This window comes from Drosophila persimilis, unplaced genomic scaffold, assembly GCF_003286085.1.
Source record: "Drosophila persimilis strain 14011-0111.01,24,50 unplaced genomic scaffold, DperRS2 tig00000977-arrow-arrow-pilon, whole genome shotgun sequence".
In the NCBI taxonomy this organism is placed as follows: Eukaryota; Metazoa; Arthropoda; class Insecta; order Diptera; family Drosophilidae; genus Drosophila; species Drosophila persimilis.
Window position 1 is genome coordinate 75358 of NW_020825387.1, and position 15854 is coordinate 91211.

Here is a 15854-nt window from a genome sequence, read left to right on the forward strand (position 1 = left end):
TAAACAAAGATACAGATACGACGAAAAACAGAGGGAGACAGAGACAGAGCGAGAGAGAGAGAGGGAGAGATCATTATCTTGTAGACGAGGCCAAGAATCTGTGGTGGAAGAAGGCCTCGTTTTCAGATCCAATTTTTTCTGCACTGCGCCATTTTTCCTGTGATTTTGGGGGATCGCCCCAGATTCCCCAACAGATTTCACCCTGTAATAATAACACGGAATATAACGGAACTTTTCCACTCTGTTTTTGTTTCTGTTTCTGTTTTTGTTTCTGTTTTGTTATCGCTGAAAGTGCGCAGCAATTGATCAAAATCAACGCTGGATGGATGAAAAAACGCAATGATCATCGTCATCCGAGACAGTCACTCACGACACAAGTCACTGCGCACTGCATTCGCACACTCTCCACTCCACTGCCTGCTCTCCACCCTCCACCTCCACTCTCCACTCTCCACTCTCCACTCTGCGCACTCTCTTAATTGCTGATCAAATATTTTTGACAAACACTGTAATCAGGCTGAAGGGGAGGGCGCTGGGGGTTGGGGGTGGGCGGTTCTATTGTATAAAAATTAAGGCGCCACTTTAGATAACCCTAGGCGGGGGTATTTTACAACTAAATGAATCATGAAATGAACTTATAAAGCTAATCGTCATACAAGTGCTCGAAATTCAAGTGAATAATGTGAATAGAAAACTTGATTCATTGATAACGATCAAAACTTGATATTTTTCAGTTGAATAGATCACAAAAACTCCCATGTACCAATAAAAACAATGAATTCTAGTGAGCCAAAGAAAAAATAAGGCACTGTAGATATAAAAAAAACACATTCATCTATCGGATTCATTCACTTTGATTTAAAAATTAAATTTAATGAATTAAAAATATTCATATTAAATTAAATACAAATACACGATCAAATATACATATATATTATCCATATATTTAATTTTTTGTAAATATATTTTATTTAATAAAATATTTATAGGACACAGGGACCCCAGTAAGAAATCGAATTTTTTAATTTTATAATACAAATTGTTATTATTTAAATATCGAAATAGCTCCTATTTTATTTAAAAGAATATATTTAAAAATTTGTCTGATAAAAAAAAAAATTTTAATAAGAACTGAATTTAAATGTTATTAGAACAAGGAGGTGTCTATCGAAATGTCCTTGCCCCGTAGTATTGGGCCAAAAAAATATTATAGGCCAAGGGTAAATATTCGAATCTCAGGGCGTTTTTCACTGGGCATAGAAATAGTTTTAAAAATAGTACCCCCTTTTTTCGTACAAGAAATACCCATAAAAAAAGCACTGGTGATTGCACTATAAAAAGGCACCTCCTTCCGCACCTTTCATGCACTCATTTCACGATATCTCGATGGCTAATTAATTGAAACACCCACGAATACGAATACGAATACGAATACGTAAACGAAACGAGGAAAACCCTCGAACGAGATAGGGGGAATAAAATGTTTGCTTATTCAAATGCTAATCAGACTGACGGAATGAATGTTTGCCAATCCATTTGAAAAATTAACCATTAAATGGGGAAGCTAATTAAGAGGGCACTCGACCGGGCCACCCCCCATACCCTTAAAGCACCCACTCAGCACCACCACCACCCCCATCTGCATTCAGTTGCGCTGACCTTTTCGAATAGAGAGCCAGCAAAAACATGACTGAATAAAGTTCAAAGTTCAACGGAAGTTGTGTTTTGATTTCTATTTGAACGGACAGACTGGCGGCGGGCAATCACTTATCGGAAGTTCGACTGAATCATGCCTCCAGAGTGGAATAAACAAAGTAAATTATGAATGCAAACCCAAAACTAAACTGAAACTAAAACTACAACTAAAATTGAAACCAAGACAAAGCCATAGATCAGACAACGCCCTCTCCCTCCCCCTCCCCCTCCCCTCTCTCCTGAAGGTCGAGGGTACATCGCTGTCTATCTGTCTGTCTGGCTGATTAGTCGCTAAAGAGTGTATAAAGATCTGTGAACTGCCAGAGGAAAAATCTGAATTAAAATCATTCTCAATCTGTTTCGTCTGTCAGCGAATTTACTTGATTTGTTTATGAGTAAGAGATTGCCAAATGACCCCCCCGCCCAATCGCTTGAACTTGTGGGAAGGGGGAATGCCCAACCATTCATAGAAAAAAAAAGGGAATATATTTGAAGGAATGTATACGCTTTAAGTGGTTTTGCCAAGAAGGAAACTATTGAAAGAGTTTCTCAGAAATCGTGAAGATCGTTCTATGGAAAGTTCTGTTCCCTGGAGAAGCCTAAGAATAACTCTGGTAGATATGTCTTAAGAAATATTGTAAGAAAAAACTTAGAGAATATTACGATGCAGATGGATCAAAGATTTCTTTGGGAAGCTTTAAAAATATCATAGTATAAGCCTTATAGAGCTATGAATGTATGCCACAGTAATATGTACTTCATTCTACTAGGAATACTCCCAAAATGGTTAGATGTCTATACAACTATACAACCCAAACCTCAAAGGGAATTTAATCTTGAATAAGCAAGGCCCCCACTCTACTCCACGCCGAAAGAGCATTCGAAAAGTCATCTCTATTTGTGGGTCGCCACCATCGAAAGTTGTGTTTCAATTACGCGCTTGAATTATAGTTTGCATACGAGGAGGAGGACTGACTGTATTGGTGTATGTACTCAGAGTACTCATATATATAATTATATTTTGTTGTATCAGTAAGCATATTTGTAGGAAAACAACAACAGCCCCATCCATCCCCATCCATCGGTTAGACGTAAGCTTAATGGCGCTTTGTGTGCGCTTTTTGTTGTTGTTGTTGAGAGGGAGGCGGTGGCCTCTCCATTCATTCATTCATTCATTATAATTCCATTCATTGATTCGCATGGCCAGAGGCCATAGACTAGGAAACATACGACTATATACTATGTATATATATATATATATATGTATCTCCTATGTATAGGTTGATTCGATGCTAAGGTATTAGTGGAGATTCTTTCACACAGATTCATCACACAAATACCAACATAATTTCATGCTGATATACATTCGTTTTCAGGCGCTTTGTTTTATTGTTTCATGTTTACACGACACGCGCTTACAACTATACTCCCCCCCCCCCCCCCTCAACCCCTCTCCACCCTCTTCAGATTGTAATAACATTCCATATATAATCGCTTCTAAATCTCTCATTCAATTAAATTAATTGCCGTCTTTGTGTTTTTGTGTCGCCAACAACTACAAAAAAAAAAGGCTCCTCTGTCGCACACCTGGGGATTATATTTCAATAATAATCAATTTTGTAGCCAAAGCTAATGGCCATTCATTCGGTTGCCGATCCAAAAATAAACACATATCCATATCCATATCCATATCCATGTAGAGCAATTAATCGAAGGAGAGAAACGAAGGAGGCTGACACGTCCCCCTGCCGGGGGTTGAACGACCTTCTGTGGGATGTTTGGGTCTGGGGATGATCTATGGGTATGAAGTACTTTGATTTACGAGCATTAGCTTTCGGATTTCAGTTGGATTTTTGGACTTGCGACTGGCAAATTGTCGTGTACCTGATGTGTGTTATTGAAAGGTTTTATTCTCGGGAGTGAGATCAGCAGTTCGTGGGTATAATGAATAGATCACTGAACTTCCATGACGGAGATGTTGTTAGGCTAAGGCTTTTGAGAGGAGTTTCAGAGCAGGCGAATCTCCGTCTTTATATCCCCATAGATACTATTCAATTTCGGAATCTTATCAATCAAAATACCACGAAAACTGTACTGCCTTACCCCTAAAAGTATCGATTTTTAATCGATTTACAAACAAGGTTCAATATCTTTCTTTTTCATTAGGTTTTCATCCAAAAACGCCAAAATTCTTTGCAATTATCAAAATTCTGAAATATTTAACACATGAATCACTTCTTCTACCTTAAAGTATCGATTTTTTATCGATTTACACAACAAATTTCAATAAACTGACCTTTTCTCCATCAAATGTTTGCATTTTCATTAGATTTTCATTGAAAAACGCACAAATTCTTTATAAAAACCTTAAATATTTAACACATGAATCACTTCTTCTGCCTTAAAGTATCGATTTTTTGATCGATTTACAAACGAATTTCCATAACCTTACCTTTTCTCAATCAAATCTTTGTAGTCCCGATGGGTTGTCATAGAAATTCACACGTCTGCTGCCTAAATACTTAGTGAACTTACTTGTAGCATATCGACTACTTATCGATTGATATTTCAACACTGTTGAAATGTATTTTTAAGCATTCTATGTTGTATTTTGTACGCAAGTTGCCGCTCCATGCTGCTGTGCCAGCTAATGATTGGGCCTTATTCAAATGCCACATATATCGCCCCGGCTTTACTTGTCTCTGTCTGGCCAACCCCATCCAATCCCATCTACCCTCAGACACATACATATGTATGCATGATCCACCCCTCAAATCGCAACAATTAAAATGATGTATCGATTGTCTTTAGGCTGCCGCGGAGGCTGTTGCTGTTGCCATTTTCTTCATATGGGGGGGTGTCTACTTCTCATTCTGCACATCATCTCGCGCACACCCCCGGCCCACCAGGCTGCAGGCTGTGACATGTTTAGCAAATTACGTGACTGACTGTACCTCACCCCGAGCCCCTAGAAAAAGCCCGCCACCAAACGATAATAAACCGCAACAGTTTGTCACCAAATACATCAATGTCAAGTCAGCAATAATGCCGCAGGACAAGACCGGGACGGGGGGTTAACAATTTAAATGAGGGGGAAAAAACTTCATCGTCCCCAGCCCCAGCCCCAGTCCCAGTCCCAGCCCCAGCCCCATCCCTAGCCACGCGTCATACATATCCTGGCAGAACTGATGTCGCAGCTGCTCAATAGATTTTGATGGATATCCCGGGCCATCAGCTTTCATCATTTTGCATCCTACAACTAATAAGAATGAGCCCAGAAATATACACACATACATATATATTTGGGAGGTCCCTTGGGTTGATTACAGATTTGTTTCCCACTGCCAGACGGTGAGTTTTCTATTTGCAGAGCAGAGCGGAGCACCCACGCACGCCACCAACCACATATGGCTGCAAAAACGGAGAAGGAACAGCTGGATCAACGTTACCCACGTCACCAAAAGGCCAAGAGGAGGAGACCCAAACAAGGAGGAGCAGAATCAGTGGGTGGATAGCCGCGATGGAGGACCACAAGTGGAAAGACGCATTATTCAGGACCTAGAACAATCTGTCCTGCGTGGGCCGCATGGAAATAATGCCCCTCCTGATGCCTGATGCTGATGCCTGACGCTGATGCCACACAGAGTTGTCGTGTCGTGTCGGGTCGGTTGCCTTGGCCATGACGTGGGCGAAATTGCCTCTGCCATTTGCCCCTTCCTCCCCCCCCACCCCCCTTTTTCGCTGAACTTTTATGAACTTCCCTACCGATTGCACTTTGTCCTGCCAGTGGGCGTGGCTTCAAGGTGTGGGTGTAGGTGTGGGTGTGTGTGTGGGGGGCTTGGGGGGCGGTGGTAAAAGCCAATTAGAACTTGTTAAAATATCTAATTAAATTGAAATGAATACACCTTTCAGGCGAGGGCAAAGGAAAAAGTAAACTAAAAAACAGGAAAAGGAATAGAACAAAAATGTTGGACTCTGCTGGAGGAAATAGTAGATATGGGAAACGAAAAAAGTAAGCGTCCAAAAAAACTGAAGAACTGAAACGAACTTAATGAAGAACCAATGGAAAAGGGCGCTGATGGTATCATGGGAAAAAACTTGGGCCAGAAATGAGGAACTGAAAAACTGAAGCAAGGAAGGAACTATCGAAGAAAGAACGAGAACTAAAAATCCCATTGAAGAACACTAAATGCCGGAGTAAAAACTCGGAAAAATTCAACTAATTTCCGTCAACATTCATCTGCTATCCGAGCACAGCGTGGCGCAATTTGGAGAACATTATGCCACCTTTTAGTAGTTTACCAAGAATCCAAAGGGCCAAACCGAACCCCAAATCCGATAAATCCTTTCTAATTTTATGTACTCCAAACATAAGCTTATCCCGTGGCCGGAGGATACCTTTCGTTGTACCAATTTTATATTCAAGTTTCCCTTGAGCCATAGCTTCTCCTTACACCTACCTCCCTCTTCCTGGAAGCACCGCACTTGGTGTATCCGCACCATCCTATAAATAGCCAAACTGCAATTTAATGGCCAATCTTTTGAGGCTGGCCCAAGACCAAGACCAAGACCAAGCCCACGCTCCTTTCCGTATCAGGTCGTCGCATAAATTCTCATTACAAGGAGGTGGGAAGACCTCCACAGACCCCACCGCACCCCTCGCACGCACCCAAAGAGTGGGGGCGCACCCTGGGTTAACAGCCCCTATCGAATGATGCCCACGCCGCGAGGCAAGCAAATTTTCCATTGAACGAAAGGAACGAACAAGAAGCTGTGCTCCACTACGCAGTGCATCGAATACATATAGGTATACAGATACATAGATACATAGATACATACATATATAGTATATAGTGGTTGCATTTGTGGCTCGTATATATGCCAATGGCCTATATATAGTGGAGAGCCGGGGTACAGTCACGTCACTTCCATTTCCAGTTGCATTGTTCCACATTCACTCGGTTTTTCTAACGAACGCCACGATTCCATCTATGTACAGCGAATCGGGAATACATGTACATACATACATATATACATAGGATATCCTATGTATCCTTGTGTGCGTTTTGGGGCGCACGAGAGAGCTGTATCTGTATCTGTTGGATATACACATTGTGCAATAAAATATTTACACGATACATTTGGGTTTCTGTGTTGTGCCATTCTGAGGCGAAGAATACTTAGCCCTGGCATCTGGTGGCATCAAAAGCAAACGACTGAATGCCGCACGTAGCGGGCAAAAAGAGTAGGGAGTCCTTGCCCCATCCTGTTGCTGCTTCAGCTCAAGTTGAAGCCACTTGACTCTGACGCTGTTTACTCATTTATTCATTCAGAGCAGCAGCAGCAGCATCAGCAGCAGCAGAAGCCTTTGTTTCGAGTATATACTCGTACTCATACTCGTACGTATACGAGTGGTATCCACTGTTAACTAATGAATAAGCCCGAATAGCAGTGAGTGCTGGTGAATAATTTAGTTGAACATGCGGATTGATCTTGTATATTAATGAATATAATTCAATGAATTGATCTATGGCAATGAGAGGGCAGGAATATAATGAATAAAATGAAGGAAAGGCAACTAAGGCATCAAAGAAAGCCATGAATACCTTGAATATTTGAACGAAATTAATGGGAAACTGCAGGAAAAAAGTAATATACTCACGAAATATCTTTGATTTTTCGAAAACAGTGTCACTAATGAATATTCATATTTTTCTTTACCCCCAATTTCATTTCTTAACTGATTCAGTACTCGTAGTATTCACTATGGCTACCACTCATTGCATTCAATCACTCAAAGGGATTCCATTCGTTCATCATTCAAGAGAGCGAGAGACCAACTCGTCCGCCCTGGCTTCCCGCTTCTACTCATGGGCCACCCTTCCGCACTCCCAGTCTCCACCTCCCCCCCCACAGCATCATTCAATGCAAAATTCATTTACGTTGTCCTGTTTCATGTTTTACGTTACGCTACGCGCGTCCCATATACGAAGCGGACCACCAACCAACCAGCCGAGCGCCTATGTAGCCCGCAAAAAACCGACGACCAAGAACCCGAAGCGCACGAGCACGAGCACGAGCGTCGCTCTAAATGTCCCGTCATCGTTCATTTTACGATAAAATGCAACTCTTGCCAGTGACGTAACAAGCGAGAGCGAGAGCGAGAGCAGGAGGCAGGAGTACGAACGAGAAGTGACGTGCGAGCAGGACAGAAAAAAGGAGTACGAGTACGAGTGCGAGTACGAGTGCGAGTACGAGTGCGGGTGTTGTAGCGTAAAACTTCGTGGCGGCATCGTTGCGAGCGTAGTAACCTATTTACCGGAAAAGAGCTGTATATAAAGATACGGATACAGATACAGGACACAGATACATACATACATACTCCTATATAATCGCTTCAGAGGGTATACAATGTACGAGCATACCTCCTGCTCCCTCTGGACTGGTGGTTTCGCCTGTTGCAGGCATCATCATCATCGTGTCGTGACATGGTTACTGTTCTTTTTTTTTTTAACCAAGCTTTAGACCTGCCGCCTGCCGTCTGCCGTCTGCCGCCTGCCGTCTGCCGTCTGCCGCCTGCTGCTTGCCGCCCGGCCACACGGCTTTTTCTGCTCGACTTTAAGCAGTGACGTCACAGCAGTGATTACGTATACGTCAATATCACCGCTGCTGGATGGTGTTTTTGTGACTCTGTGACCAAGAAATTAGCGTAACAATCGTCAAGTCCGTCGGCGTCATCGGTGGCGCGGTGCCCGTCGGTGGATTCGTTGCGCCTCAAAGGCATATCCAATGGGGTCTACACGTGTCGGGCCTGCCGTCATTTGACATTGGAGGGCATCGACGTTCAACTATTATCACCATCAGCGTCGTCGTCGTCAGTCTGTTGTAATTAGCCCCGAAACAAGTTTTGGTCTCTCTTTTTTTTTTGTATTTTAGTGATTTTATGGCACTTCCATTGCTAATGGTGGACTAGACGTCATGACCCATTCATGTCATACTTTTTGGCGCAATTTGTACTTACAGCAAAGGACTCGAGAGTGAGTGTACGAGTGGGCGGGTGTCCCACGAATGGTTGTACGAGGTCAAAGTGCCTCGCCTTGTGGCCCGGCTTTGATCTCTGTAATTGGGTTACCAGAACAGAGAGCAGCAGCAGCAGCACTCCTCCCACGCCCACTCCCACGCCCACGCCCACTTGCGCTCTCTGGTCCCCATGTTGTGGGCGTATAGGTCATCCAGTGGGCGTCTGTTACAGTTACAGTTACATGTACACCAGCGTTACAGTAACAGTTTCAGTTGAAAGTAGGGAAAGCTGTGTGGACTTTCCGGTGTCCATTTTGTGTGACAGCTTGACATTATGTGATTTCCCGAGCTGTGCATTTCGATGCGTAACCAGGGGCCAGGGCCGGTGGGGCTTGGATTTCATAAATCGGACATTGGATTCGCATTCAATGCATTCACAAAAGGGCACTGATTGTTTTGTGAATTGGTTATTCAATTGCTTTGAACTTGAAAGTTGGTTATATATTGTGAGGAATTAATCAAAGGATTAGCCTTGAAGGATCTAAAGATACGACCAATAATAATTTGGCTTCTTAGGAAGCTTATTCGCTAAAGATCACTGCCAGAAAATGTGTCTGTTGATTTTAGTTAGATGAAACTAGTGGCCACCAACCCCCGGCTCACTTGCTTCGCTCTCCCGCTCCAATTTGACAGCCCAAGACTAGAGAGATATCTCCATGTCTGGATGTCCAAGATACCCCAAATGAATCAATAATAAATATCCACAATCCCATTAAATCATTCACTTAATGTCTTTAGTTCATTTATAAATGACTTTTCCATTTTCACTCAGCTTTTCATCATTCATGCATCATTTGATTAGAGTTCACTATTCCCAAACGGATCATTGAATATTCACATCGCTAGTAGTCCCCGATGGGAAGTCCATTCGGGGCTGGCGTATTTTATTCGAACTACAATTCCCAGAGCCAGTCATTCATTCCAGCTATTCATCAGGCAAATGACTCGTTTCCAATTTATTTTCTATTTCGAAATCCTTGAGGACCTGTCACGCTCCTCTCGCCCACTCGCTCTCCTCCTTCTGTTTATCTCTCTATCTATCCATCCCCTTGCTACCCCCTGCCTACCCCTCTTCGCCACTTTGCTATCGTGAGCAGTGGGATTCGCTGGAGGATAGCGGTCTCTGGGGCAAAGTCCATTAGTCAGACGCCCACGTAGGTGGCGCTTGCCCTCCTTATCCCTCAGCATATGATTACCATTTTACGCTCAGCCTCTTCATCTCTCCATCTCTCCCTCTCTCTCCTTCTCGTTTCCCAGCGGCCGGCTGGTACTGGTGCTGGTGCTGCTTTCTTTTACAGTTTTACAGTTGCGGATTGCACTTATTTAAGCAGTGCAGGCAGGGCGACTGCACTTCAGTCGTCGTCGGTCAGCAACCGCTTGCACTTGAACATGAAATAGCAACAAAACCACAGAAAATGGAAATACAAAAATAAAGCGGAAGGAGGAAAGAGGAACGTGGAACGAGGAAAGCGCGAAAGAGAAACAGAAACAGAAACCGTAACCGAAAACGAAAACAAACGGAAAGTCGGGGAAGGTAAGGGACAGAACGGAACGGAACGGAACGGAAGGGGAAGGGAAGGTTCTATTGAATTGGATTTTAAACCGAGCGCTTTGCGTTAATTCAAGTGCGAAAGCCAGCAAGCAGTTCATTCGCGTAGTAGTATTTTGTGTCCACAAATGGTACAGGCGCCTGCACTCGCTTTTCGGTTTGGTGGACATGAGAAAGGTGAGTGGCGAAAGGTCAAAGTTGAGGCCGAGAACATTACACGCGCCAAAAACCACACACACACACACACACACAGACACACACAAGCACAAGCACACATACATCAGCGCGCGCTTCCCACTCGTTTTGAAAACACACACAAAAGGTCACATGGCCGTAGAAAACGTTGTCTGGTACGGTTACGATGTGCCTCCTCCTGTCTACACTCTGCTGCTCGGAAGGTATATCCCATAGGAGGGTAAGGTGTGGTCCCATCTCTCTCTCTCACCCTCGCTCCACGCTCCACGCTCATTTCTTGTGCATTAATTAGTGCATCCACACACTGCGCGTGGACCTATCGTGCCCTGCCTTACCATCGCTTAACTATACCCTGCATTCGCTCTGTTGCACTGCTTCTGCCAACGCTGAACTTGAATGCCAAGCACGAGGCAGAGGCCGTGCGGCAAACACCAGCAGCAGCAGCAGCAGCAGCAGCGAAAGAAAGAACTAGAAGATGAGCTTCGCTCATACAAAAGCCCAACAAAAGTGTCGATCCTGGCCCCCGTCACCGTCCCAGTCGGTGCGCCCTTCTGCCGCTCTCTGCCACAGAAAGAGACGGACGTCGCAATGGGGGCATACTACATTTTCGCTACGACGCAATAGGAAAACATATTCATGCAATCATCAATTGCGCTTTGCGCTAGAAGCAACAAAAACACACACACACGAATTTAGGTGAGCAAAAAGAGGAAGCAGAGCCACGGGAGAGATGAAGACGAAGAAAGGTGGGACATAACGACTAGGCGATGCTCTGTCTAAGGAGAAGGGATACGACTTGTGGCTACAGAATGATGCGTACTCTTTGTTCCTTTGAAAGATCTGTTAAGTGGCTTTTAAGCTCCATCCATGAATCTTGAATCAAACCAGCGATGAGCCCCCAGAACTTCACTTAAAATGTGATTACATCCCCCCCAAACCTGCCATTCGCAACGAAACCCTCCTCAATCAAATGCTTTCCATTCTCAGGGAAACCCTTATCACAGTCCCCGATGCCCTAGAACCCACCAGAAGAAGGGTAACTCGCCGCACAGCTGTACGGCGCGGCGCACTTGTCGTGTTGCACGTGAAATGGGAACGTGGGAATGGATTGTGCACTAAGCACACACACACACAGAGAGAGTGGAACGACAATCGCCATTGAGGCGCCACCTAGAAATTATTTATTGTTTAAACTGCAGTCTCCGCCCCCGGCCCCCGTCCCCCGGCCCCCCGCTTACCGCTTCCCCTCCCCTCCTGATGGCACATAAAAAAGAGAGCGTTTAGAATTTATTAACACACCGTTAAGGAGGGGTTGCTGTTTTGTGGGAGGGGTTGGGAGTTTTTACCATTTTCCTTCTGCCGCTTGTTTTTTTTGTTTTTGTTTTAATTGACCGTTGCAAATTCGTTTGGCGCCAATTTCATTTTCACGCCGCCTGGCGCCGTCGCCGTCGCACGCGGCGTATGCGCAATGTATTCTCTGCTGCGTGGCATGGAGTTCTAGGCAGAACTGTGTTGCACAGTGTGGCGGTGGGGGGGAAGCAGACACGTGTGAATTTTGTTGATTTGTTCGCTCTGGCCTTTCCCCCTCGAAAGAGAGCGCACATAGAAAAACAAGAAGGAGTGGAAAGAGTGGCAGAGAAAGTGGGGGTTGGGTTGGGGGTTGGGGGGGGGGCTACATGCATGTATCCCACGCGTGGTGTTAATTAATAAATTATGGCTTTTAATTCAATTGTTTTGCCGTTGCGACGACACGTCTATTCATTTATAATCGAATTTCGAACAGAAATTCAAAAACCAAACGCGAAAAAAAAACATGAAACAAACATTAAACTCCAGAACTCTATTGCCATTACTCGTTGCATTGGAAAATAGCAGGGGGAAATGGAAAATAATTGAATAGAAAACCATGTGGGTTTTTGTTTTTGCCTGCCATTTGCCATTTCTGCAGCCATCCTTCAACGTATTGTAGTCCTTTGGCATTTCAGCACCGATTGATTTGACCTTTAAACTGTAATTGGATTAAACCAGAAAATGCAATTATGGATAGGATAGGATAGATTCGGCTGGAGAACCTATTTGGGGCTCTCCTTTAGAACAAATGTGAATGGAGTCTTTTCGGATTCTGTATGGAAATTCTCCTCTTCCCATTCAATCATTTCCAAAGACACTTAACCTTTTGTATTCCATCTCGAGTCCCCATTCCCATGACCTTCAGCTTCCCTTAGCTGGACTGCTGCCCCGGCGGCTGTGCCCCAAAGGAACTATAAATATTCAGAGGTTGAATCGATGAGATGCCCCAAAGGGAAACCACTGAAATTAATATTTAAAATGGAAAGAAAATACACACACATTTCCACCTTTAAACTGTACCCTCGAAATGTTTTGTTTGCCTCATAATTGACCACAAAAATATTTCGCTTCAACAATTAAATGAAATATTTCTTTGATCAATGTGATGCCCCCTCCCCTTGCCCCCACCATTGCACTGCGTTCCAATGTTTGCTAATAAATTAAACAAATTGAGGACGGATCGTCGGGTCCATTGATGTGTAACTCTGGGATACCATACCACACCACCACCACCGCCGCGGACCCATCGGACGCCAGTCAGCGGCTTTTATTAATGGGTAAACTTAGTGACAACTAAATGGAGAGCTCCAGGGGCCTACGGAGGAGGGGTGACCGAACCGGTTAAGCCAGGGGGGGAAGACAGTAATTAAACGAGACCAGCCCCAGCCCCAGCCCCAGCCCCAGAGACCTGAGCCCCAGACCCAGACCCAGACCCAGACCCAGACCCAGATCCCCAACGAAACAGGTGGCAAAGCCAGAGACCAATCGAAAGACCGAAAGCCGAACGAAACCAAAGATCACACTATGGGATCTGATCTCCACCAAAGGGGAGCCTCCGCAGGGGCTGGGGCTGAGGCTGAGGCTGGGGCAGGGGCTTACATACAACTATCTTTGCTAATGATTCGCTTTTCTGGTCTCTGGAATGCCCAACCCCCTCCCGCCCTTCGCCGAACCACTACAGCGAAATCCCCACTAATCCAAAAACCATCTTCGATTTTAGTTGAATTTTTGTTGAGAAATTAATTTTTTATGCTAAGCGTAGATTTGTTTTATGCAAATTTTCGTATTATAAAAACATATACACGGTGGTATAGCTCTCTCTCGCTCTCACTCAGTCTCTGCGGAGTACATCTATATATTTTTTGAGGCGACATTGTGTCTCGCCGAACTCCGGACTTGTCGACCATTAAAAATGCTAATTTCCTCAAATATATATATTTTTTTTTTGCTCGGAAGAAGCAAAAACCACAGCAGCATCTTCTCCGCTGGCTTTTGTGTTTGCTCATTAACAAATGAATTAGCCAGAAAATGCTAAAACGCTGAACCCAAAAGCAACAACAAAAAAAAGCAAGAAAATACAACGAAAATTTGATTCGAAAAAAAAAAAAACCAAAAAATCTTTATAACCTATATAGAAACTAAGAGGATTAATGGTTTATTGATTTAGGATTAGATGCAGATGATTTTCAAAAAGTTTAAGATAAGATTAAGTGCACATACACTTTTGAAAATTGAAGGTTCCCTTAAAATGGAACAAACAATTCATATTTCTTAGCTATTAATCAAATTTCAGAGAAAACCATTCACAAAGAAATCTATAAAAGAGTAAAAAAAACCCATCCATAATTTTGTTAGCCTCTTTTTTTGTGATGTATCCATGAAAAATTCGCTCATCAATCCAGCAATCATTCAATTGTAATGTAATTCACATTTCTGAAGCTTTGCTCAATTTTCTCAGCAATCTACCCACCAAAAAGCAGAGTTATAGCATTGAGACCCCAATAGACCATCCATAACTCAAGTTTCTGGCATGATTTATCAGCCAAATTTTGTCCCTCTATTATTAATTGTTCATAAATCATATTAAACTTAAGAAATCAATTGGTTTAATGATTCTTGTTTGGAATTTCGTATAAGATATGATCCGTCATAGTCCAAAATATGGTTTGCCTCCATCCATTTGAGGCTTTATCGATACTTTAGTTATTTTTGGTCCGTACAAAGTTTACCGTATCTTATCGGCAGATAGATTTTTTGGCAATATGTATTGCTTTTTGATTTAAAATAGTTCTAGAAATTCCCGACTATAAATAATACAGCTTTCTTTAAAAAAGACAAATTTCGAATTAATCACATCAAAAATAACCATAATAATATCAAAGAAAACCCACAAACGTAAAGGGGAAAAACTCTATGACGAAACAGAAGCAGCAACAACAACGACAACGACAACGACAGCGACAGCGACGTCGCCAGCAAAGGCAGTGGGTAAGGCGAGGGTAAAGAGAGTATGAGAGAGAGCAGCGACCGCGCTGCCATCTTCCCCCTCGATTTTAATGTTTTGTTTTCGCTGCATCTCGCTCGCACCTCTGCTTGAGTTTCGTAGTAAAAACGTAAACGCGAGCAGAGGCAGCGACTGCGCCACGACAGACAAGTGAATTTGCACTCACACACAGGCAATATTCACTCTCGCATACATACACACATGCGAAAAAAGGCGCGCGCTTGATTGAAACCAAAACAAGGAACGTCTGGGACAAAACGGAACACTGCCAAAGAGAGACCCAAGCATTGGATTCACAATTCACAGTGAATTGTGGACTGTGGACTGTATGTGAGGAACTTAAGAGCGCCGATCAATGAAACGATCCAAGACCAAGCAGATTGAATGGAGTGAGCTCCAAATAGTTGAAATTCCAGCAATGCACATAATTGAGGTTTCTTGTGGATGAAAAGAGAGAGAGAGAGAGACAGAGGGACAGATAGACAGATGCATGCCACACAGAGTGGCACAGAGTGAGCGCCGTTACAAACCGTTACAACTGCCATCAGAAATTTCGGGAAAAACTGTCAAAGGCCCCGAGCAATGTCGGCCCTGACTCATGGTTGTTTTTGTGTTGTTTCGAAAAAGATCTTTCTTGAACAGAAAAATTACCAAAAAAGCAGGTCGTTTTTCAAGAGGAAAACAAGTGCGTCACTTGCCCCATAAATAATTTATGGGGGGCCGCCACCGCTGCATGCAAATTTCGATGCAAGGGAAAAAAACGCAAATCGCCAATAACGGAACCATGACTTGCAAATTGCTTGTGAAATTAATGCCATATAAAGTGGTACTATTTTGGGTGCACTTCTATTGGATTCACTTGATCGATCTCCCTGCTCTTCCTCTGTTCTGTCCTCCTGTTAAATAACAGCGTTCCATAGCCTGTCAAGTACATATATTCCCTTGCTTTATCTAAAGTTAACTGTTAACTGTTTTCATATC